Raw genomic sequence first — 23,604 nt, 5'->3', positions numbered from 1 at the left:
AGAGGGAGCACCTGGAGAGCTCCAAATTCCCTTCTGAACTTTTTTCCCTGCTAGCCCCGACGTCATCGGGAGGGGCCGAGGAGACGCCATAAGAACAGCGTCTACTAGGTGCGCCACTGCCGCCGGCGCGCCGCCAAAGCCGCGCGCGCCCCTTAGGCGCGCGCGGCTTTGCTCGGCTTAGCTCGGTGTGAGAGGTTCGAGGGGGAACTCTGCTGGAGAGTCATCGCCACAGAGGCAAGTAATCTCAACATTGCAGCGGGAACGATTGACTTTGTATAATTTAGAGAAGTTTCCGTTTTAAGATGCCGCCCAAACGGAAGGGGAGAATAAGGGTTTTTCCATCCTTACCCCCACCGTCTCCTATACAACAAGAAATCGTTCGTTTTTTGTCCGCACCTGCACCCTATCCAGGAGCTAAGGACACTGCTGGCTCAACATTGTTGGGAGACAATGTTGAAACCTTAGAGGAGGCGTCCCTGAGTCCTCATCTTGATATTCCACCAAGGAACAGGGCGGCTGAAGGTCTTCAATTTGGCTCCCCTGAGGATCCTAATTCTCTTGAGCAGGGTGCTGCGAGTAGATCCAACGGAGGAAGAGAGGGGACAATACTCGAGACAAGAGAACAGGCCTCAGGAGGTGGTCACATAGAGACTCTAAAGCGCCCTGCGGTGGTTACATTGGAACTGATATGGGACTTGATAGCAAAAATGTCTGTAGATATTAAAGAATTAGAGAAAAAGGTGGATGGTGGGACAAGGAATAATCAACAGGAATTAATGGAAATCCGAGATTCTGTTAAAAACTCTGAACTTAGAATTAAAACATTAGAAGAAAAAGATAAAAAGAGTTTAGAATTTCAGTCACTAGTAGCTAAAGATAGAGACTCGTTATCTAAGCGCATTGAATTATTTGAAAATAATAGTAAGCGTTTAAATCTACGCCTGCTTAACTTTCCAAGGATAGTTGGGCAGGTTCTGATGGAAACGCTGAAAACGTTTTTTGTGGAAGTTTTGCATATTTCAGAGAATGAATTTCCTTCAATAAGCTATTGCTACTTTTTTCCTAAAAAGAATCCAAATTTAAATGTAGAAGAGATGCCTTTTCAAGGCGATCTCACAAATTTCCTGGAGAGTACGAATAATCAAGTAATTGATAGGGGATTGCTGGTTGTTTCCTTCATAAATTTGTTTGATTTGAACAGAGTTATGAAGCAATATTTCAGTAATTATCCTATAACATTCTATGAAAATTTGGTAAAAAAATTTCCAGATTTATCTATTGCCACTTAATTAAGAAGGAGAGAATTTCTGGTTTTTAGACAGGAATTATTGGCATTAGGATATTCATACACCTTGCGATATCCTTGTAAATGTGTCATAAAAAAACATCAGGATACATTTATATTCTTTAATTCAGTTGATTTAAAAACTTTTGTTCAGCAGAAAAGATTAGCTACAATACCAGATCAGACCAGTGAGGTACAAGAATGATTGCAGGGTTGCAATGTTGAAATTTCCCAGTTTTTTCTTTTTCTATTTGGTAACTCCCTTAATTTCCCTTACCTCTGGAACAGATGTTGAGTAACAAATTTCTTTTGGTTATGTCATAATTAGATTGATAATATGTTACTTATATATTTATATAACTATGATCTTAATTGTAGAACAGTAGTTATGGTGTAATAACAATGTTTTACCTGTCTAATATTGAAAATCAATAAAAATATAAATGATTAAAAAAAAAAAATCAGGGGTAAAATTGATCATTTCTTTCTTTTAACCAATTTCTAACAAATTTAGAAATATCGTACGATATTCGTTAGAAAAACGATTCACATCCCTATTAATGGATGGGTGTGAATAGAGACATCTTTACAAATTACAGGAGCTATATTTAAAGAAAACATGTTACTTCCAGACCGACATCCACAGCATTTCCACATGTTACTTTACTGTTTGTATGTTCTCTGACTGTATTATTTGTCGCTTGGTACTTCCTCCAAAATGATATCGACAGGCTGGAGTGGTGAAGGGCCTGCAACAAACATTGTATGACATGAGAGACATGAGGATGTGACAGAGACATTAAAAATCTCAAAGGTGTAAATCAAGCAGAAGACACAAAGCTTTTTCAGATGAAAGAGTGCTCAAGAGAATCAGCTCAGGGTAAGGGGCTCCAGAAGAGTGGGCACAGGGGAGGGACTCAGGAGCAACATCCGTAAATATTTCTGCATGGAAGGGGTGGTGGATGCATGGGATGGGCTCCCAGAGAAGGCAGTGGTCATGGAATTCATAAAAGCATGGAAAAAGTACTAAAGATCCCTGGTGGCAAAGAGAATGGTAATGGGGCACTTGTCATTCAGCCCTGCCCATGTGCATTTTGGTGTACAAAGGGCCTGATTTACTCCCGTTCTGTGACTATGGGAAAAATGTTTAGTAAACGAGGCCTAAGCACAGATAGTATGTGAGGCTGGCTTCTGTGACTCATTCCTCCTACTCTCCCCTTATTTCTTTCAGAAATATTGTAAATTCTGAGAGGTCCATATCCGGCTAAATGGGCACATATCCGGCTAAATGGGCACATATCCGGGTAAATGGGCACATATCCGGGTAAATTCTAGCCAGCTAATAAGTTAGGGGCATTCTAGGAGTGTAACAAGCAGATAGGTTCCCCAGCTAACTCTGGTCATGTCCTAAGCTGCTAAATATATGGGCTAAATATATGGGCTAAATTAGATAGGTTTATCCGGTTAACTAGCTAAGCCGCACAGAGGCTGAAGATGGATCTCAGAATTTCCATCTTTTCTCCCTTTCCATCTTTTCTCTCTTGTCTGTCGTTATGTCTCCGTCTCTAAGGAGAAGAATAAAACACTAAGACAAAAAAAAGGTTTCTGCTGCAAGACCCCAAAAAGCAGATCAAAAGGATTTCTCTCAGAAATCTAATAAACAAAATCATATAATCTCCTATGATGTAAGCTAGAGTGAAAAAGGCTAGCTCGTTAATGGCTACATTTTAAAACGACAGCGCGCGTAAAAACCTGGAGATACCACGCGCGCCGCAGGGATTTTTATAGGGTCCCCGGCCACGCACGTATCTCCTGGTTTGCGTCGCAGACCGCCTCGATTCAGAAGGGGCAGGCCGGGGGCAGGGTCTGGGCAGGCCATGGGCCGGCCGGGACAGCGCCATTAGTTGCTGTCCAGCTGAAACCAGCGCCGGCAGCCGGCCTGCCTGAGCAGCTTACTACTGCCCGGGAGAGCAGGTAGGTATAAAAACAAAAACCCCCAAAAAGCCAACTAGAGGGGTTTTAGGGGTCGAGGCAGAGAGGGGGAAAAGGGAGGCAGGATAGGTAGGGGGTTAAGAAAGTTCCCTCCCAGTCCGCTCCTTTAATGGAACAGACTGGGAGGCAACTGGGGAAGGCCTGATCGCATTGCCATGCGTGTCTAAGAAAATACTGCCCCCTTCCCTTGCAAGCGCGAGTTGGAAGCGTATTTTATAACATGCGTGTATTGGCATGTGCATGTCATAAAATCGGCATGTCCATGTGCGCAAACCGGGAACCGCGCATGCATGGACGCCCGCGTGCCGGTTTAAAAATCTACCTTTGAAAGCACAACAATAACAATGTATCAGCAGTTCAAGTTTAATCATAGCTTTGCCAAAAGCCTCTCATGCACACATTGCACATCTTATATACCATGTTCTTACATTATTCATCACGATTTTTCTCTTTTTATCACAGTATATAAAGTCTAAAAATACTTTTAGAAAAATTAAAAATCCACATATTATAATATTGCTTTTATGCATCAATTGAAACCTTTGAATTACTAATCAATCTCAAATTATAAAAAACCATTCTACATTGCAATGCAAAGGAGTGCCACATTGTAGGATAATTTCCATGCTTAAATGCTTTAATCCATAAAACTGCAGTTAAAGCTTCACTTTTCCCAATGAATCTCACCAATGGCAACAAAGAGATTTTTCCTGCAATTTGGCCCACAGATTTGTTGTTTGTGGCTTCCTCAAGGAGCAATTAAAAGTGAAGCTGACTGCTCTGCTTTACTCCCTTGCAATCTCAAAAAATTGAAGGCACAAATTTCTCTCTGAAAAAACAAAACAAAACAATATCTATGGTTCAACATTTCTTAAATAAATTATTATTCTGGCTCAAATACTAGACCTGGTACAAAAATACTTCTTTCTTTGACTTTAAATACCTTCAGCACTGTGTTACTCTCTCTTGGTTGACTGAACATGACTGCTCGCTGCCTCTCTAAATACACTCCCACAGCAAGCTTTCAGTTCACTGATTCGTCAGTAGCTGTCATTTGATTCTTACTCGCTTATTCATGATATTAAAAAAACTTCCATCATTACCAGGCCTGGCGCCACCGAGTGTGCAAACCGTGCAATTGCACAGGGTGGCTGTTGCGACCGTCGCTGCCCGACGTCTTCACTCCGCCCTCTTTACCTCTGTGGCGACTCCCTTCAGGTCTGAAGGAAGGCTGACTGTCGCGGCATCTCCCTGCCCACTCTCCGCCCAGGTTTTGCATTTGCATCCTCTCTCCGCCCCGACTCCTCCCTGTTTCGGCATTTGCATCGCACCATACGATATGGTGCGATCGCATGCGGTAAACACGTTTTTGCATGTCTAAAAGGCCTATCGCATGCGAAAACGGGGCTTTTCCGCATGCGATAAGCCCTTAACGCATGCGAAAACGCCTTACCGCATTTTGATAAATGACCCCCTAAGTTACTTACCCGGCCAATGCCGAATATCGGGCCTGCCTATTTTTACATACACATGGACATATATGCACATAAAAAATGGGAGATCTAGGAGCATTCCCAAGTGGGGCCAACACTTACGCACATATGTTGCTATTTTAAAAGACACGTGTGTACATTTGTCAACTTACTTGCTTATGTTTTACACTTGCTAATTATCTGGCATAAGTGATATTAAATGTGTTTTTTGTGTAGTGCTGACTGGGTGGGAGATCTGCAGGAGGAATTCAGGCTGAAGAACCAGAAAGGTCTCAATAACCTGGAGAAGGACTGGGTGAACTGGTGGACTAATCGGTAAGCTGGTTAATTTTATTTATGCGTGCATTTTTTAAAATTGGCAGACTTGTGCGTGTACATTGGGATTTATGCAAGTAGGTTCTACTTTACTTTTATGCATTAATATACACATGTATATTTTTTAAATAGGAAAAGCGCGCACATTCAACGCAGATATACGTGATTTCAATGCATTACATGTATTCACGTGTAAGCTCACATACGTGCGTACATTGTTGGGTAGAGATATGCGTATTTTATAAAACACATGTATATCACACGTACATATTATATAATACATGTTTTGCAGCCATATGTTACACATATACCACCGGACACATTTGTTTGAAAGTTATCTTCTTAGTATTTTGTTTGGAGCAGTATGTGGGCCTGAAGGTTCTGTATGGGAGCACTGAGACATTCCCGCCCTGGTGTGAACAGCCTGCACCCTCTCTTGCCTGGATTATGGTTCCTCCTTCCTCTTTCCCTATGTAATAATTTTGTTTTTCACTTTTTGTATTTATTCACTATGAGGAGTAATCCTTGTTCTGTTTTCCAATCCTGCAAAGCAATTGTAGAAGTTATCAGTGTCCAGAACATCAATGGACATTTAGTTTCTGCTTAGACAAGGTTCCTTTATCATTGTAATGTAGGGTCATAACCTTTGTTGTGTCCTTGATCTTTGGCCGGAGCAAGGGCCATTGCCCTGGAGTCCACCATAAAATAGGTCCATCATTACAATCCACTCAATCAATAGATAGTGGTCATGTGATTTATACCAGCTCATTCACTGGCTAATTTTAAAAGGAACTCATGTGAGCAGAGATACGCTTAATTTTAAAGTGTCTTTATGCACATATTTTTAATAACATACTTGCACAAGAGAGGGAGACAATGTGGCACTCAATATATCTCCTACTGTAAGAGGGACACTTTCAACTCAGGATGGGTTTTGGGGATGGTGATACAAGGGTCTACAGACCCTTGTACCCTAGGCATACCAATGTAACTTCATTCTCCCAAAACCCATCCTGAGTTGTTGATAGTGTCCTTCTTACAGTGGCAGATATATAAGAGTATCATATTGTGTCTCTTACAGAGTCTCTCTCTCTCTCCCCTCTAACCTCTTCCCCTCCCCCGGTAACCCTCAAAAGTCTTAAAATCTCCAGACTTGCTCCTATTCAGGACCAGCAGGAAAGTTAACATGGGTAACATGCCAACATGTGCCATGATAAGCCTTTGAAAATTTGGGGTTACATGCGAGTCTTGGCCCTGCCCTGGAACACGCATGCCACGCCCCTTTTCTGCCACCTTATTCTCGATGCACACACAGGTATGTATGCATGCACTCCTCATGCGCAGCCCGCAAACACGCATATGTGACTGTTTTTGCGCTAGCAACGATTTTAAAATCTGTCTTTCATTGTGTAAAGGAAACTCCATGAAAGCAATTTGTTTATGAGGAAAAGATGTTTTCAGAAATATTTATCATTCCATTATTGCTTTACATCCATACAACTGAAAGACCTGTTCAATAGGTCCCTGGAGATGGGAGTGGTGCCGTGAGATTGGAGAAGAGTAGTAGTGGTCCCGCTTCACAAGAGTGGGAGCAGAAAGGAGGTTGGAAACTACAGGCTGGTTAGCCTCACCTCGGTGGTGGGAAAATTATTGGAGACTCTGCCGACAGAAAGGATAGTGAACTATCTACAATCCAGTGGGTTGCTCAACCCGAGGCAGCATGGATTCACCAGGGGAAGGTCCTATCAGACAAATCTGATTGATTTTTTTGAGTTGGTGACTAGAGAATTGGATCAGGGAAGAGCACTTGATGTGATTTACTTGGATTTTAGTAAAGCTTTTCATACAGTCCCACATAGGAGATTCTTGAACAAAATGAGAAGCTTGGGAGTGGGTGCCAAGGTAGTAGCATGGATTGCAAACTGGTTGACTGACAGGAAACAGAGTGTAATGGTAAATGGAATCTACTCCAAAGAAAGAATGGTGTTAAGTGGTGTGCCACAGGAATTGGTTTTGGGATCGATTCTGTTCAATTTCTTTGTGAGCGTCATTGCAGAAGGGATAGAAGGTAAATGTTTCTCTATTTGCGGATGATACTAAGATCTGCAACAGAGTGGACACGCCGGAAGGAGTAGAGAGAATATAGAAAGTGATTTAAGAAAGCTTGAAGACTGGTCGAGGAGTTGGCAGCTGGGATTCAATGCCAAGAAGTGCAGTCATGCATCTGGGATGTGGTAATCTAAAAGAGTTGTATGTGATGGAAGGTGAAAGACTGATGCACCCAGACTGGGAGAGGGACCTTGGTGTGATAGTGTCTGATGATCTGAAGGCAGCGAAACAATGTGACAAGGTAATAGCTAAAGCCAGAAAGATGCTGGGCTGCATAGAGAGAGAAATAACCAGTAAGGAAAAGGTGATATTGCCCTTGTACAGGTCCTTGGTGAGACCTCACCTGCAGTACTGCATTCAGTACTGGAGCCTGTATCTTAAAAAGGAGAGAGGCGGTCCAGAGAAAGGTAACCAAAATGGTGTGGGATCTGTATTAGAAGACTTATGAGGAGAGGCTGAAGGATCTGAATATGTACACCCTGGAAGAGAGGAGATTCAGGGGAGATATGATACAGACCGTCAGATATCTGAAAGGTTTTAATGCTGCGCAATCGTCAAATCTTTTCCATTGGAAAGAAATCAGTAGAACTAGGAGTCATGAAATGAAACTCCAGGGAGGATGACTCAGAACCAATGTCAGGAAATATTTCCTTATGGAGAGGGTGGTGGATGCCTGGAATGCCCTTCCGGAGGAAATGGTGAAGACGAAAACAGTCAAGGAATTCAAAGGAGCATGGGATGAACACTGTGGAAATGAAAAAAATAGTGCATGGGGGAACTTGCTGGTGTGGCAGTTGCTACCCTTACCAAATACGCCTGATGCTTTTCTTGCAACTCCAACATTGCTCTTTTCTTCCATGGCAAGGGTAAAGGGAAATTGAATTCAAATAGCATTCAACGAGCGCCCTAACGTTTACGGTCTGGGAAACCGATAAGATTGGGAAAAAATTTGGGTTTACAGATCCAGTTCATTTAGAAACATTCTTATTGGATAAATTCTTATTGGATAAATCCGGACATGCACTGGACCTCACATTCATAAACACCAAGCACCTTGAAGAAAAAAGCACTAGCTATACACAAATCCCTTGGTCCGATCACCTCCTCATCAAATCCTCACTAGCATTCACAAAACAACTGAGTTACCAAAAAAGAAACCAATGGTCATCACCTATCACCCCCCATTTAATACCGAAACGATAAAGATTTGCAGATGACACAAAATTGTGCAGAGTAGTTAAATCACAAGCAGATTGTGATAAATTGCAGGAAGACCTTGTGAGACTGGAAAATTGGGCATCCAAATGGCAGATGAAATTTAATGTGGATAAGTGCAAGGTGATGCATATAGGGAAAAATAACCCATGCTATAATTACACGATGTTGGGTTCCATATTAGGTGCTACAACCCAAGAAAGAGATCTAGGTGTCATAGTGGATAACACATTGAAATCGTCGGTTCAGTGTGCTGCGGCAGTCAAAAAAGCAAACAGAATGTTGGGAATTATTAGAAAAGGAATGATGAATAAAACGGAAAATGTCATAATGCCTCTGTATCGCTCCATGGTGAGACCGCACCTTGAATACTGTGTACAATTCTGGTCGCCGCATCTCAAAAAAGATATAATTGCGATGGAGAAGGTACAGAGAAGGGCTACCAAAATGATAAGGGGAATGGAACAACTCCCCTATGAGGAAAGACTAAAGAGGTTAGGACTTTTCAGCTTGGAGAAGAGACGACTGAGGGGGGATATGATAGAGGTGTTTAAAATCATGAGAGGTCTAGAACGGGTAGATGTGAATCGGTTATTTACTCTTTCGGATAGTAGAAAGACTAGGGGACACTCCATGAAGTTAGCATGGGGCACATTTAAAACTAATCGGAGAAAGTTTTTTTTTACTCAACGCACAATTAAACTCTGGAATTTGTTGCCAGAGAATGTGGTTAGTGCAGTTAGTATAGCTGTGTTTAAAAAAGGATTGGATAAGTTCTTGGAGGAGAAGTCCATTACCTGCTATTAAGTTCACTTAGAGAATAGCCACTGCCATTAGCAATGGTTACATGGAATAGACTTAGTTTTTGGGTACTTGCCAGGTTCTTATGGCCTGGATTGGCCACTGTTGGAAACAGGATGCTGGGCTTGATGGACCCTTGGTCTGACCCAGTATGGCATTTTCTTATGTTCTTATGTTCTTAAAGTACAAGATGAACTTAAATCTTTTAACTTCACTGACTGTACAACAGCAACAACAGCCTGGATCAACTTGACCAGAAAATTAGTGGACAATATAAACCCCCAAAAAACCATTACTGCCAAAGAATCAAAACAAAAAAACCCTTGGTACACCAAACAAATTAAGGAACTAAAACAAAAACTTAGGAAAAAGGAAAAAATCTGGCAAAAACATAATTCAGTTGATCATCTGACACAATATTGAAAACTACTAGCCTTCTACAAAAAAACAATTCTCGAAGCCAAAAAATCATACTTCAGCACAAAGATTGAAAAACACATGAATAACCCCAGAACCCTGTTCAAAATAGTTGATAATCTTATGAAAGATGATACAAACTCACCAGATAGCATACCCGAAAATAGATGCAATGAAATAGCTAGATTTTTTAATGATAAAATTGCGAACCTGAGAAACAAAATACCTAAGACACCCAAACAAGAGATTAAAATGTGCAAGAGAGACCTGACACCATGATCCGAATTTGAGGAAATAACAATCAACCAGGTCGAAACCTTGATCAAAAAACTAAATCCCGCCCCTCACCAAATAGATTCTCTACCCATTGTAGAAATCAAAAAACTTACTGAAATCACCACCCCAACTTTTGCAAAAATCATAAACTTCTCACTAGAAGAAGGGTACTTACCAGACATACTGAAAGGAGCAATCATCAAACCAATACTCAAGAAGAAAAACTTGGATCCCCAAATACTAGCAAACTACAGACCAATTTCAAACTTACCGCTAATGGCCAAACTAATTGAAAAAACAGTACAAAAACAGCTATCTGAACACTTAGACAATAACAACATCCTTTACCCATCTCAACACGGCTTCCGCAAACACTACAGCACTGAAACACTCCTACTTGCACTAACAGATAACATACTAAGAGGGTTCGATAGCGGAAAACAGTATATCCTGATACTGCTAGATCTATCAGCCGCCTTTGACACAGTGAACCACAGTATTCTAATTAAAAGGCTTGAAGAAATAGGACTACATGACAAGACACTCACATGGTTCAGATCATTTCTAAATAACAGAACCTTTCAAGTTCAAATCAAAACAACCTATCCGATAAAATCACCCTAAAAACTGGTGTCCCACAGGGGTCAGCACTATCTGCTACACTGTTTAATATATACCTACTGCCACTATGCCACCTTCTTGCTGGACTTGGAATCACACACTACATTTACGCCGATGACATCCAGTTAATCCTACCAATTGATGAAACTATTGAAAAAACAATAGGCTTGGCCCTGATGTACCTGGACATAATAAAGCAACTACTAAACCAAATGGAGCTGATAATCAACATTGACAAGACCAAATGCATACACTTAGAAAGGAAAAGCATGAATATTTCACAAACTCCAATATTTCCCAATAACACCCAAAAAATTGACTTAACTAAGAAAGTTTGCAACCTCGGAGTAATTATTGACAATGAACTAAATCTCAAACAACACATAGCACTAAAGGTAAAGGAAGGATACGAAAAACTACTGATACTCAGAAAACTTAAACCATTACTATCCCTGCCAAACTTTCGCACTGTCCTTCAATCCCTGATATTTGCCAGCACAGACTACTGCAATGCTTTGCTACTAGGACTTCCCAACACTACACTAAGACCACTTCAGATTCTACAGAATGCTGCAGCCAGAGTTCTCTCTGGAAAAGGCAAAAGAGATCACATATCCGATACACTTGCCACCCTACATTGGCTACCCATAGAACAAAGAATTCAATTCAAATCATTGTGCCTATTACACAAACTCATCCACGATGAAAAAGCAGAGTGGCTAAACACCGCACTTAAAGTACACGTCCCACACAGAAATTTAAGGTCAGCAAACAGAGCACTCCTACCTATTCCATCTGTAAAAACAGCAAGACTTACCCGGGTGAGGGAACGTGCTTTATCTCTAGCCGGTCCCACATTATGGAACTCCATGCCCCTTGACCTCAGACTTCAGAGCAATCATAAATTTTTCAAAACACAACTCAAAACCTGGCTCTTCAAAAAAGCCTTCAAAAAGGAGAACGACACAGGCAACTAAAGAGAACAATTTAAGGTTAAGTGGCTCAAAGCACCCAGCGCCTTAATTCCAGCACTTAATGGAATTAGTTTCAACTTATTTTAACTGTAGACAACCAGTAAGATGAATCTCTATAAAACACCCAACCACAATTAATGTCGCTTGATATAAACTCTTATATGTTACCGATTTCTAACGGCACCACCCATGTTATTTATGAACTATATTTACTTTGTTATAGGTGCCCATCTGTAAACCGTTATGATGGTGTATTACTTAATGACGGTATATAAAAACTCTTAAATAAAATAATAAATAAATATATTGAAAATTAGGGGTAAAGGGCCCTCGTTAAAATAATGTACTCCATTCTCCATTTATGGTTTATTGTCTAAAGGGAGTCTCATTAGGTAATAGGGGACTCCAGTAGATATGATTTCCTTAAAAATAAGTTGATATTCTCCCCCTTATTATGTAATTTGTATTGCGGCAAAAGTTGTAAATGTGTTAATTATGTAAATGGGTTTTGTACTGTGATACATATTTGTTACTGGTTTCATGATGTAATCATCAAAAAATTAATAAAGAATAAATGTAAAAAAAAAAGATTGGGAGTAACCTGCACAGCACAGGAGATACTGGCATAGGCCTTCTGGGCAGACTGGGTGGATCATTTGGTGCTTTTCTGGCATCATTTCTATGTTTCTAGGTTTAACATTTTATCAGTATGTGTATAGATTAGTCTTATATCATAGTCAAAATGAATGTGTTTTCTCTTTTTACTCAAATATTAATTACACCAAAACATGTATCCAAACAGGCTATTCAAAAAGTATGAAGAAATGCTTGCCATTGCAACTATAGTGTTCAATAATTCTTTTGATTTTTCATTTTGTTTTGCCTATATATATACATGTACAGTATATATATATATATGTTAGTTGAGATTGAACTGTATAAACTGCTTGAACAAAATTATCTGTGTATATTTTTAGCCTATGAACGATATGTAAATGAGAATGAAAAAAGTATTTAATCTCCAATTAAAATTAACGAGTCACACAGTTACCACATTTAAAATGATGAAAGGTATCATTGCCTCCTACTGAGTTTGAGAAAGTTTGTAAATGTCATGATACCAAACTATCCTGAAGATTTCTTCCCCTCTGAAACAAGAAGCATGATGGCATAGTAATAATCTAACCAGTGCTGAAACATGATTTTCCAGATCATGTGTGCTTGCACAGAATAAGGCTATGTACACACCATCCTATTAGATTCTGGTTTACAGGCTGGATGAAGCAGATAATCATGATCAGCATACAGTGCTGGTTTGTAATCTTCAAAACATACTTTGAAATTGCTGCTTATGCTATTCTAATGTGGTGCAAAGCCTACTTAAATGAAAAAAAAAACCCAAAACCTGATCGACGATGATATTTCAAAAGCATTGCAGGAAAAAATCCCAGTGGGACTGGTTTTGTCCCAGTCTAGTATTTGATCCATAGCTTAGTATTACCACCTTTCCCTTCTCCATTCATTTTCCCACCATCCACCCTTTTTCCTATTTTACCCCAGTTTACTCCCCGGCCTCTAATGTTCCTCTTGTTGCGCCCCTCGTTCCCCTGTTTATCCTCCTTGCTCAGAATTGTGTATGTGATACTTTCATTGAGCTCACTCACGATCCTCTCCTCTTGATTCTTATTTAAACAATTATTCAGCTCAGACGCTGTTCTTACCTCCTTGTAATTGATCCAATAGTGTCGCTCTGGAATGACCATGAACTGCTGTACATTTTGTATTATAGTTCACCTTATCTAGCATTCTAGCTCATTAGCTTTATATGTAACACATAGCTCCTCGAATTTAACATTTAGTTATTCTACTGTTCCTTATATTTGTTACTGTTCCATGTAAGGGCTCTGCCTATATGTAAATGGCTCTGCCTAAATGTTCCTAGTTATATGTAAACCGATACGATGTGCAAACGGCTATCGGTATAGAAGAATCTCTAAATAAATAAATAAATAAATAAAATAATAAGCATTTTTTGAGATTGCAAGGGTGTAAAATAAAGCAGTCAGCTTCACTTTTAATTGCTCCTTGAGGAAGCCATAAACAGCAAAACCGTGGGCCAAATTGCAGGAACAATCTCTTTGATGTCCTGGTGAGATTTATTGGGAAACGTGAAGCTTTAACTGCAGTTTCAAGTATTTAAGCATTTAAGCATGGAAATTATCATACAATGTTGCACTCTTTTGCATTGCAATGCAGAATGTTTTTTACAATTTTAGATTAATTAGTAATTCAAAAGTTTAAATTGATGCATAAAAGCAATATTATATCGTGTGGATTTTTAAATTTTTCTGAAAGTATTTTTAGACTTTATTTACTGTGATAAAAAGAAAAAAAATCTATAAAATAATAAAAATAATAGTGATGAATAATTTAAGAACATGGTATATAAGAAGTGCAGTATGTATATGAGCTATTTTTGGCAAAGCTATGATTAAATTTGAATTGCTAATAACTTTATTGCTGTTGTGAATGTGCGTTTAAAGGTGAATTTTCAAAGAGGTATGCACCTAAAACTCAGCATATCCACATGAAAATAGTATATACTTGTGCATATGCTTGTGCATATTTTGAAATTGCATTGATGATGACGTTGTAACATACCACAAGATTATGTAAACCATTATTTTGTAATATTTTACAAGAATATGTAAACCGTTACTGTTATGCTCAGGTTTGTGGACCCTTGGGCCGACGAGGGGATGTTATGCCTTGCGGAGGATCCGTAGGTTCTCTCGTCGGGTGGCGAGGCAGGACAGAGGAGGAGAGCAGCTGACCCTTGGCACTGAAGACAGAAGCTACTGTGGAGACGTTCAAGGAGATGAGCAAAAGGACGGTCTTTACCACTGGTGATCTGCGGTTCCCCCCGGGAGGAGCCCGTAGGGACCGGACCGCTGGGACTTAGGTGGACCTCGAGAGGTCAGGGTAATGGTGCAAAGGCCAACTGGAGCTTCGCCCTGGAAGCCTGCGGTCCCCCCAGGAGGAGCCCGTAGGGACCCGGGCCGCTGGGACTTAGGTGGCCCTTGGAGACGGTAGTCTTGAAGGAGTCCTAGGTCGAGTGCCAGAGCATCAACGCTCACCAGTCCGAGGTCGTGTACCAGAGAGTCACTGCTTGCCTATCTGAAGTCAGGAACCAGAGAATCACCACTTGCCAATCCGAAATCAGGAACCAGAGAATCACCGTAACCCAATCTGAAGTCAGGAACCAGGAACACCAAGACGAAACAGGAACCAGAGTCCAAGCGCAGGGAACTCACCGAAGCAAGCAGACTAGACAGCGTTGAAGGATGTTGCCAAGTCGAGGAATGGTCAGAGGAAGTCTCCTTATATACTTCCTCTGGCCCTAGAGGTAAGAACCAGCTGCAGGCAATTAAAGGGGCGAGGTCCCTTTAACTCTGGAAAAGGGGCGTGGCCTCATGTCCAAGCATGGCGGCAGCCATCTTGGATCCGGGCCGCGGAGGAGAGCAGCAGCAGCCGCGCGAGAGGAGCAGGGACGGCTCTGATCCCGGCGGCCAGCCCGAACTCCCGCGCCGCCGCACGGGGGTGCAGAGCTCGGGGCAGGGCAGTCGGTCCCGACGCTGCCCTGGTCGTCGGAGGAGGTAGGGGGCCGCGCCCACGGACGGCCGTGGGCGCGGAACACAACAGTTATGATGGCGAAACTGAATGACGGTATACAAAACCCTTTAAATAAATAAATAAATAAATATGCTACTTTATAGACCTCAAAATAAAAATGTAAAAGTACACGTTAAGAAAGGGTAGGCCAGGGGCATTATGGGGAGGGGCCAACATCTATGCGAGTAAGTTTTTATTTTATAAACAATTTATGCATGTAAATTTGGCAGCTTACCTGCTCTATATCTGGAGTAAGTGATAGTAAAGTCTTAAACGTGAAATGCTGACTGCGTGGGGGTCTGGGTGAGATGGGGAGAATTGAAGCTGAAGGGCTAGGAGGGTCTGACCTGGATGAACTAGTAGATTAATTGGTAAAACTGGTAATTTCATTGCCGTGTGCATGTTAGAAAATCTCCCGTCTTATACATGCAAAAACCAATTTATGGGGGGTAAATGCCTGTAAATTATGCAGGTAAAATCTCCACATGTATATTTTTAAATTTTTAAATATTTAAATATTTTTAAATAATTCCTCCAAAGCAATTTGGTGCTCATTTTGAGGGTTGGTATTTTTAAATTTAGACATAAAAATCTGCGAGTATAGTAGTTGTGCACTACTTATCCGGATAAATTCTGATGTATCTGGCTAAATCTTGAAAGTGGCACTTATCCGGAGATATTCAGATTCATCTGACTAAGCAGCAGCATTATCCAGACAAGTTCCAACTTATCCGGCTAAGTAGCAGAAATCTTGCTACTTAACCGGCTGTCAAATAACTTGATAAGTCTATGAAGCACTACTTATTCGGCTCTTTGACTTTGCCAGCTAAGTAGTGTTTTTAGACTTATTTGGCTATCTGACTTAGGGCTAGATTTTCTAATGCCGCAAGGCATAGTGAATTCGGCGGTAACAGGGGGCGAAACTGGGGGGCGGTCCTGCGATAGCCTGCAGCGATCGCACCTCCACGGTGCGATCACTGCCGGCGTCGCGTCAAATAACTACACCTTAAAAGGTATAGTTATTCATTGCGAAACTGGCAGTGAAAAAGAAGCATAGTGTTGCGTCCATCGGTCTCAGACGGCTTCGACCTCTGTGCCTCACCTTTCTTCCTTCTCTCTCCTCAAGCCTTGGGAAGATGGCTGCTGCCGCGTCTTCATGCCGCTCACTCCGGCGTCCCCAGATCGGCAACTGAGACAGTGTTCGCCATGATTTTCCTGAAGGCCTCCTAGGGTGCACGCGCGCACGCCACCCACGTCTATATCCACATCTTGGCGGGAACCTCGGGGGCGTCCCCTCCGAGTGACGTCATCACATCCTGGTATTTAGCCTGCCCTTTGTTTGCTAACAGATTGAGTTAGCAAGAATTGGATTGCCTCCGGTCTAAGCTGCTCTGCCACTTCCTAGCTGCCGCAGGAAGCTCTCTCTGCCATTCGGGGTATCTCTTCACTAACCTGGGTACCCGCTCCTCGGGGGCCCTTCTGCTCTATTTCAGGTACCTATCTTTGGACATCGGGTACTCGCTCCTCGAGGGCCTGCTCTCCCTAATCTGGTGCCTGCATCTGAACAACCTCTGCCTGCCGAGATCTTCAACAATACAGCTTCTGCTCCAGTGAGTTCTAACCCTTCCAGTTTGTCTCACCTTCAGGCTTCAGCTTTCTGTTCTACATCCGGGACCTGTCCCTGCTACGCCGCGCTGCCTATCACCTACTCGAGTGTGAGACTCTCCTCTGCTGAGGACCCCTGGGCTGCTGCTGCTGGGCTGCCTTCTCTGCTGCCCACTCCCCGGGCAGTACCATCGAGCTGTATAATAAATACAACTCCTCTGTGTCTGCGTGTATGGAGTCTAGCCTAGTACTGCAGTTCCTCACTGGGCTCCTCCCCGTGGGAGTGGCCATCACCGCAGTACCCAAGAATCCACTCCAACACCTCATCACCATAACACGTACCTTTCGCTGTCAGCGAAGTTTTCGCGGCGTCAGCCCCGCTGCCGCCCCAACTCCTCCTCTTCTGGGGCTGACACCGCCCAGATCTTGGTATCACAGACAATAAGGGACTTTTTGTGTGTGAAACGTCCCTTATCGCGATCGATCTGCATAGAAAATGATCCCCTTAGCCAGATAAATGGCTATTTAAGACGTATAAATTGGAACAGCATATAAGTGCCACTACTTAGCCAGATAAATGCAAATTCATCTGAAGAAATACAATATGTATTCACGCATTTTGGTTTTACTTTATGCATATTGCAGGGTGCATTTTTACATATTTTGTAACCTGCGCATGGTCCACTTTAATTCCCCCTGTGAGAGAGTGAGATGCGTCAGGGGAGGAATAAGAGCTGGGACCCAGGTGGGGATAGTCAGACTAGGCCCAGATCTCCAGAAGGAAGGCAGCTCCTGAAGAATATTGCTATTCAAACACTCAGGCCAATACAGAACGGTGTGCTCGGCCGAGTGCACCATTTAGCCCCTGTCTGCCTGCGCTTTGATGCATGTTGATGAGCCTATTAGTTATTTGCCCGGAATACTGAAAGTAAAATGTGCTGCCAGGCTGCACATGTTACTCTCAGAAATTAACGCCTGCCCAAGGGCAGGCGTTAACTTTGAAAGCACCAAGAAAAGTGTACAAAAAAGCAGAAACTAAACTGCTTTTCTGTACACCCTGTACACCCTGACACTTAATATAATAGCGATATTAAGTTGGAGGCACCAAAAATGTTAAAAAAAAAAAAAAAAAAATCTGCTCGCCAGTTGGTAGGTTCAAAAACGGACACTCAATTTTGCCGGCATCTGTTTTCCAAACCCATGGCTGTCAGCAGGTTCGAAACCCAACGCTGGTAATATAAAGCATCGGTTGTCGGACCCACTGACAGCTGCCTCTTCCACTAATAAGGAGCCGCTAGGGATGCGCTATTGTCCCTAGCACCTCCTTATTACCGCCCATCCTCATTTAAATACAGAATTGCGTGCCCAGGAGAGGTGCTTGGTTGTGCGTTGGGAGAGCAGGCCCTCAACTCGGAGCACCGGCTCTCCCACACCTTCTATTAAATCTGCCTGACTGAGCTGTAATGAAGCTGTATAAGTACTGAGGGCCAGATTTTAGTACCTACGTGCGGGCGTAGATTTGTGTGCGCAACCTGGCGCGTACAAACCTATGCCCGATTTTATAACATGCGTGCGCAGCCACGCCCATGTTATAAAATCCGGGGTCGGCGCACGCAAGGGGGTGCACACTTGTGCACCTTGCGCGCGCCGAGCCCTAGGGGAGCCCCCGATGGCTTTCCCTGTTCCCTCTGAGGCCGCTCCAAAATCGAAGCGGCCTCAGAAAGAACTTTCCTTCCACTCCCGCCACCTTCCCCTCCCTTCCCCTACCTAACCCACCCCCCAGCCCTACCTAAACCCCCCCATACCTTTGTTATGCAAGTTGCGCCTGCCTCTGGGCAAACGTAGGTTGTGCGCGCTGGCTGAGTGCTGGCACGCGATCCCCCAGCCTAGAGGCCCTATGGAGACTTCTGGCCACGCCCCCACCCCACCCCGGATCGCCCTCTCCCCACCCCTTTTTTTCAAGCCCCGGGACATACGCGCATCCCGGGGCTTGCGCGTGTCGCCGGGCCTATGCAAAATAGGCTCGGCGTGCGTAACCTCCCTACGTGCGCAGGGCTTTTAAAACCTGCCCCTGAGGGAAACGGTACTGAACTGTGAGCAATTAGAATACACTGTTCTGAAGGTAAAACTAATCTACCAGGAGTCCAGAAAAAGCTCTCATGAGAAACTCATAGAGAGAAGGCATGAAAAGTCCAGCAAGACAGGAGATGAAATGCCAAGTGAGAGGCACTGTGAAGACCTCAGCGAGTGAGGCTGCAGAGGAGAACCCAGTGGAAGGAACTGTAGAGAGCCCAGAAGGTGGCTCTGCAGATAATCCAGCAAATGAGGCTATGGAGTAGCCAGCAACCAGTGTGGGCGAGTAACCTGAGAGTGCTGTAGGGATACCAGAGGAATTACTGATGGAAGTACCATAACCAGCCGAAGACGTTCTGCTGGGTTGGTTTTTAAACTCAGAGCCAGAAAGAGACTTGGCTAATGGTTGGGGGCACAGGTGGTAAATTGGGTGGTGGTAGGGTGGTCTAGGGTTACCCTGGGAGGTGGGGATGAGCACTACTATAGATCCCTGACCCCAAGAAAGAACTAAAAACATGGCTGTTCCAGCAAGCGTTTACAGATGAGAAATAAGCATAGGAGCCAATATATTTTAATGTGTCTTAACTTTTTACTCTTGCTTTTTACTTTTTATCTTTACTTTGGTTATTTTATACTTTTAAAATTTAGATATTTAGATGTATATTTATAAGATAATAATTGTATTTTCCCATTTTCCACCTATTTTATACATTATGATTTATTGTGAACCGCTGAGATGGATTTGTCCGTTCAATGGTATATAAAACAGTTTAAATAAATAAATAAACAAACAAACAAACAAACTGGTGGGTGGCTAGATAAGAGGGGCTAGTGCGGTGGGATCCGGGGAAGTAATATGCTCAGACCAATGGGTCCAAGCTAAGGGGGGGGGGGGGGGGTGTTATGTGAGGCAGTTCCCACCTGGTTTCCTCTTAAACCAATGCGGGACTAGCAGGATGCCCATTCCACCTTAATTCCCCTTGTGAGAGAGAGCTCTGTGGGTAGGGCCTGGCAGGGGAGGAATAGGAGCTGGGATTCAGGTGGGGCTAGTCAAACCAGGCCCAGGTCTCCAGGAGGAGGGCAGCTATCCAAATACTGAGCTGTAACAAAGCTGCATGAGTGCTGAAGGAAACGGTACTGAACTGTGAGTAATCGGAGTACACTGTTCTGAAGGTAAAGGCAGTCTACTAATGTGTATATGTTGAAGCGGGAAATAAAGTGTTTTAAGAAAAGCTGGAATCAGTCTAGGTTTGTGACAGAGAATCGCCACTTGGTCCCACATGCAGGTTATAAATTACAGGAATAGATTTTCGGGCATCAATATACATGCCTGTATGGGTGTGCACAGCTGTTTGAAAGTTATGCTCCCTATGTTAAGCCTTTTTAATTCTGTTATATTATAGAAAATCATGCACTTTTAAAATCTGAGAGATAACATTTGAACACAGACCTTTTCTTTCTTGGTATGTTCTACCAGAAGAAGTAATTTCCTCGGTATTTCATTCAAATGAAAGCCAGAAATAATCCTTTCCATGCTTGCAGTTTATTGCTCAAACATTCAGCTGTCCCTCCAGATCACTTGCAGATTTTTTTCTTTTGATACCCTGGATGGATGGGAGTTTTTGATTTTTTTAAAAACTGTTTATTTAGAATTGGTAAAGTACAAGACTGCTGCTAGCTTTTTTGCTGCACTGTGTGAAGAATTACTGTCCTCCCGATTCATTCAGTCTCTGATCCGGGCCCATCAAAAAAAGCCCAACTCCCTCCAGTAATCGGGAACACATAGTCAAGAGATGGGTATTAGGTACCCTAGGCATCCCTTACAGCCTTGCACAAACACACACACACACCTTCTACAATCCCCATACACAATTTAATTATACATTTATAAAAGATTATACATGAAAAAAGCACATTCAGTAGAGTCTTCTGAGGCAAAAATATCACCTATAACATGCATATACTTACATGCACTGCTGTGGTGCTAACCAGAAAACACTACAAAAACAGACACTTGGAACTCCTATGGATTTAGACCTTTTTGCAATAAGTGTTGTGGGTGTGGGTTTGGGCCTCAGAAAGCTATGAATAAACAGAATTACCATTAAAATATAGTAAATCTTCCATACCATTACAACCTTAACTGCCAGCACTCAAACAGTAACAGTCTTATCTATGAAAAGGCAACACTGCATGTATTACACTAGGACCTAGAACACAAATACACCTTCTATTAGGAAAACAGAACAAATCAGACTGCAGAGAAGAAGCCAGCCTCTATAAGCAGAGCAATAATAGAAAAACAGAAACATTACCAATCTTCATAAAACATAAAATAATAAAATCAAGATATCATCAATCATAATAGTAAAATCATGGTCATAAAAAGAATAAATATTTCAAACCAGTTAACAAATAGAATAACCACAATTTCCCAAACACCAATAAAAATATTTCAAAACATCTGATGAATAAAAAATATTCAGTAATTAAAATATGTTCTAATATTTAAAAAAAAAATTTGAAAACAGTAGAAACCTCAAATTACACCCAATAATTAAAACTATTAAGGATTAAAAAAAAATCTCCTGCTCTCCATACCTGGGATCTTTTGATTTCCAGTCACCCTGACATTGTCATGCATTGGGGGAGGTAGGGCCACATAAACTTTATCTTTACATACACACACACAAATACATGGACACATATTCTCTCACGCACTTCATCTCTCATATATATGCCTATGCTCTCACACGTATTCCCTCTCTTTCCCTCACTGACACATTATGGGGCTGATTTTTCAAAGTCCCGGCGACGCGCATAAAGCCCCGGGATGCGTCTAAGTCCTGGGGCTTTACAAAAGGGGCGGTCTGGGGGTAGGGGGAGGCAGGGTGGTCCAGGGGCGGGGCCAGAGGATCGCATGCTGGCAGGCTGCTGGTGCGCCCAACCTGCGCCTGCCTCCAGGCAGGCGCAAAAGGCGAGACAACAATTTGGGGGGGGGGGGGGGTTAGGGGTGAGAAGGTCAGACTAGGGGGAAGGGAAGTTCCCTCCCAGGCTGCGGGCGTTGGCGCGTGCAAGCTGCACTAGTGTGCACCCCCTTGCGTGCACTGACCCCCAATTTTATAATATGCGTGCGCCCGCGCGTATTTTTGAAAATGTACACCTATGTGTGTGTGTACATTCCTGTGAGACCCTATATGTGATGCATAGGCTCTCACAGGTACACACACACATGCATACAGGCATACAGGCTCTCACACAGACATACACATGTACAAAAGCTCTCACATAGACACAGACACATATAAGCTCTGACACAGACACATGCACACAGGTTCTTAGCGAGCTTCATATCCAGCCTTGCCAAACCACCTTGCTGCTCGCACCACACCCAAGTTTTAGTCCATTTAACCCTGCTTTGCCAGAACCTAGATGCCATTTCATGGAGTCACTCTTGGCTCTCTGACCTGGCCACTCTTACCTTTTCTATGCCTTGTGAGCTCCAGGTCATCCTGTGTCTTACTCCTTGTATTGAGGCCTATCCAGGCTTTACCTTGCCTTGTGGCCTCCTGGCTTTCTGTCTCATTGGACTACTTTGTGGCCTCCTCAGGCCTTACCTTATCTATTCTTAGTGGTCTTTGGGTCTTCAGTGTTGCTGCCTTCGGGCCTCAAGTGTTCTCTGTTCTGTGTTGTCCTTGTCCACGCCTACCCTTGTGTCTATATCCACCCCAGGCCCTGCTCAGTATCCAAGCCTGTGTCTGTATCCACCCCAGTCCCTGCTCAGTATCCAAGCCTGTGTGTCTGTATCCAACCCAGTCCCTGCTCAGTATCCAAGCCTGTGTCTGTATCCACCCCAGTCCCTGCTCAGTATCCAAGCCTGTGTGTCTGTATCCACCCCAGTCCCTGCTCAGTATCCAAGCCTGTGTCTGTATCCACCCCAGTCCCTGCTCAGTATCCAAGCCTGTGTCTGTATCCACCCCAGGCCCTGCTCAGTATCCAAGCCTATGTCTGTATCCACCCCAGGCCCTGCTCAGTATCCAAGCCTGTGTCTGTATCCACCCCAGGCCCTGCTCAGTATCCAAGCCTGTGTCTGAATCCACCCCATCCCTGCTCAGTATCCAAGCCTGTGTCTGAATCCACCCCAGTCCCTGCTCAGTATCCAAGCCTGTGTCTGTATCCACCCCAGTCCCTGCTCAGTATCCAAGCCTGTGTCTGTATCCACCCCAGTCCCTGCTCAGTATCCAAGCCTGTGTCTGTATCCACCCCAGGCCCTGCTCAGTATCCAAGCCTGTGTCTGTATCCACCCCAGTCCCTGCTCAGTATCCAAGCCTGTGTCTGTATCCACCCCAGGCCCTGCTCAGTATCCAAGCCTGTGTCTGTATCCACCCCAGGCCCTGCTCAGTATCCAAGCCTGTGTCTGTATCCACCCAGTCCCTGCTCAGTATCCAAGCCTGTGTCTGTATCCACCCCAGGCCCTGCTCAGTATTCAAGCCTGTGTCTGTATCCACCCCAGGCCCTGCTCAGTATCCAAGCCTGTGTCTGTATCCACCCCAGGCCCTGCTCAGTATCCAAGCCTGTGTCTGAATCCACCCCATCCCTGCTCAGTATCCAAGCCTGTGTCTGAATCCACCCCAGTCCCTGCTCAGTATCCAAGCCTGTGTCTGTATCCACCCCAGTCCCTGCTCAGTATCCAAGCCTGTGTCTGTATCCACCCCAGGCCCTGCTCAGTATCCAAGCCTGTGTGTCTGTATCCACC

This window comes from Rhinatrema bivittatum, chromosome 7 (assembly GCF_901001135.1).
Source record: "Rhinatrema bivittatum chromosome 7, aRhiBiv1.1, whole genome shotgun sequence".
In the NCBI taxonomy this organism is placed as follows: Eukaryota; Metazoa; Chordata; class Amphibia; order Gymnophiona; family Rhinatrematidae; genus Rhinatrema; species Rhinatrema bivittatum.
The sequence above is the reverse complement of the archived record's forward strand: the minus strand, read 5'-3'. Positions refer to the sequence as shown.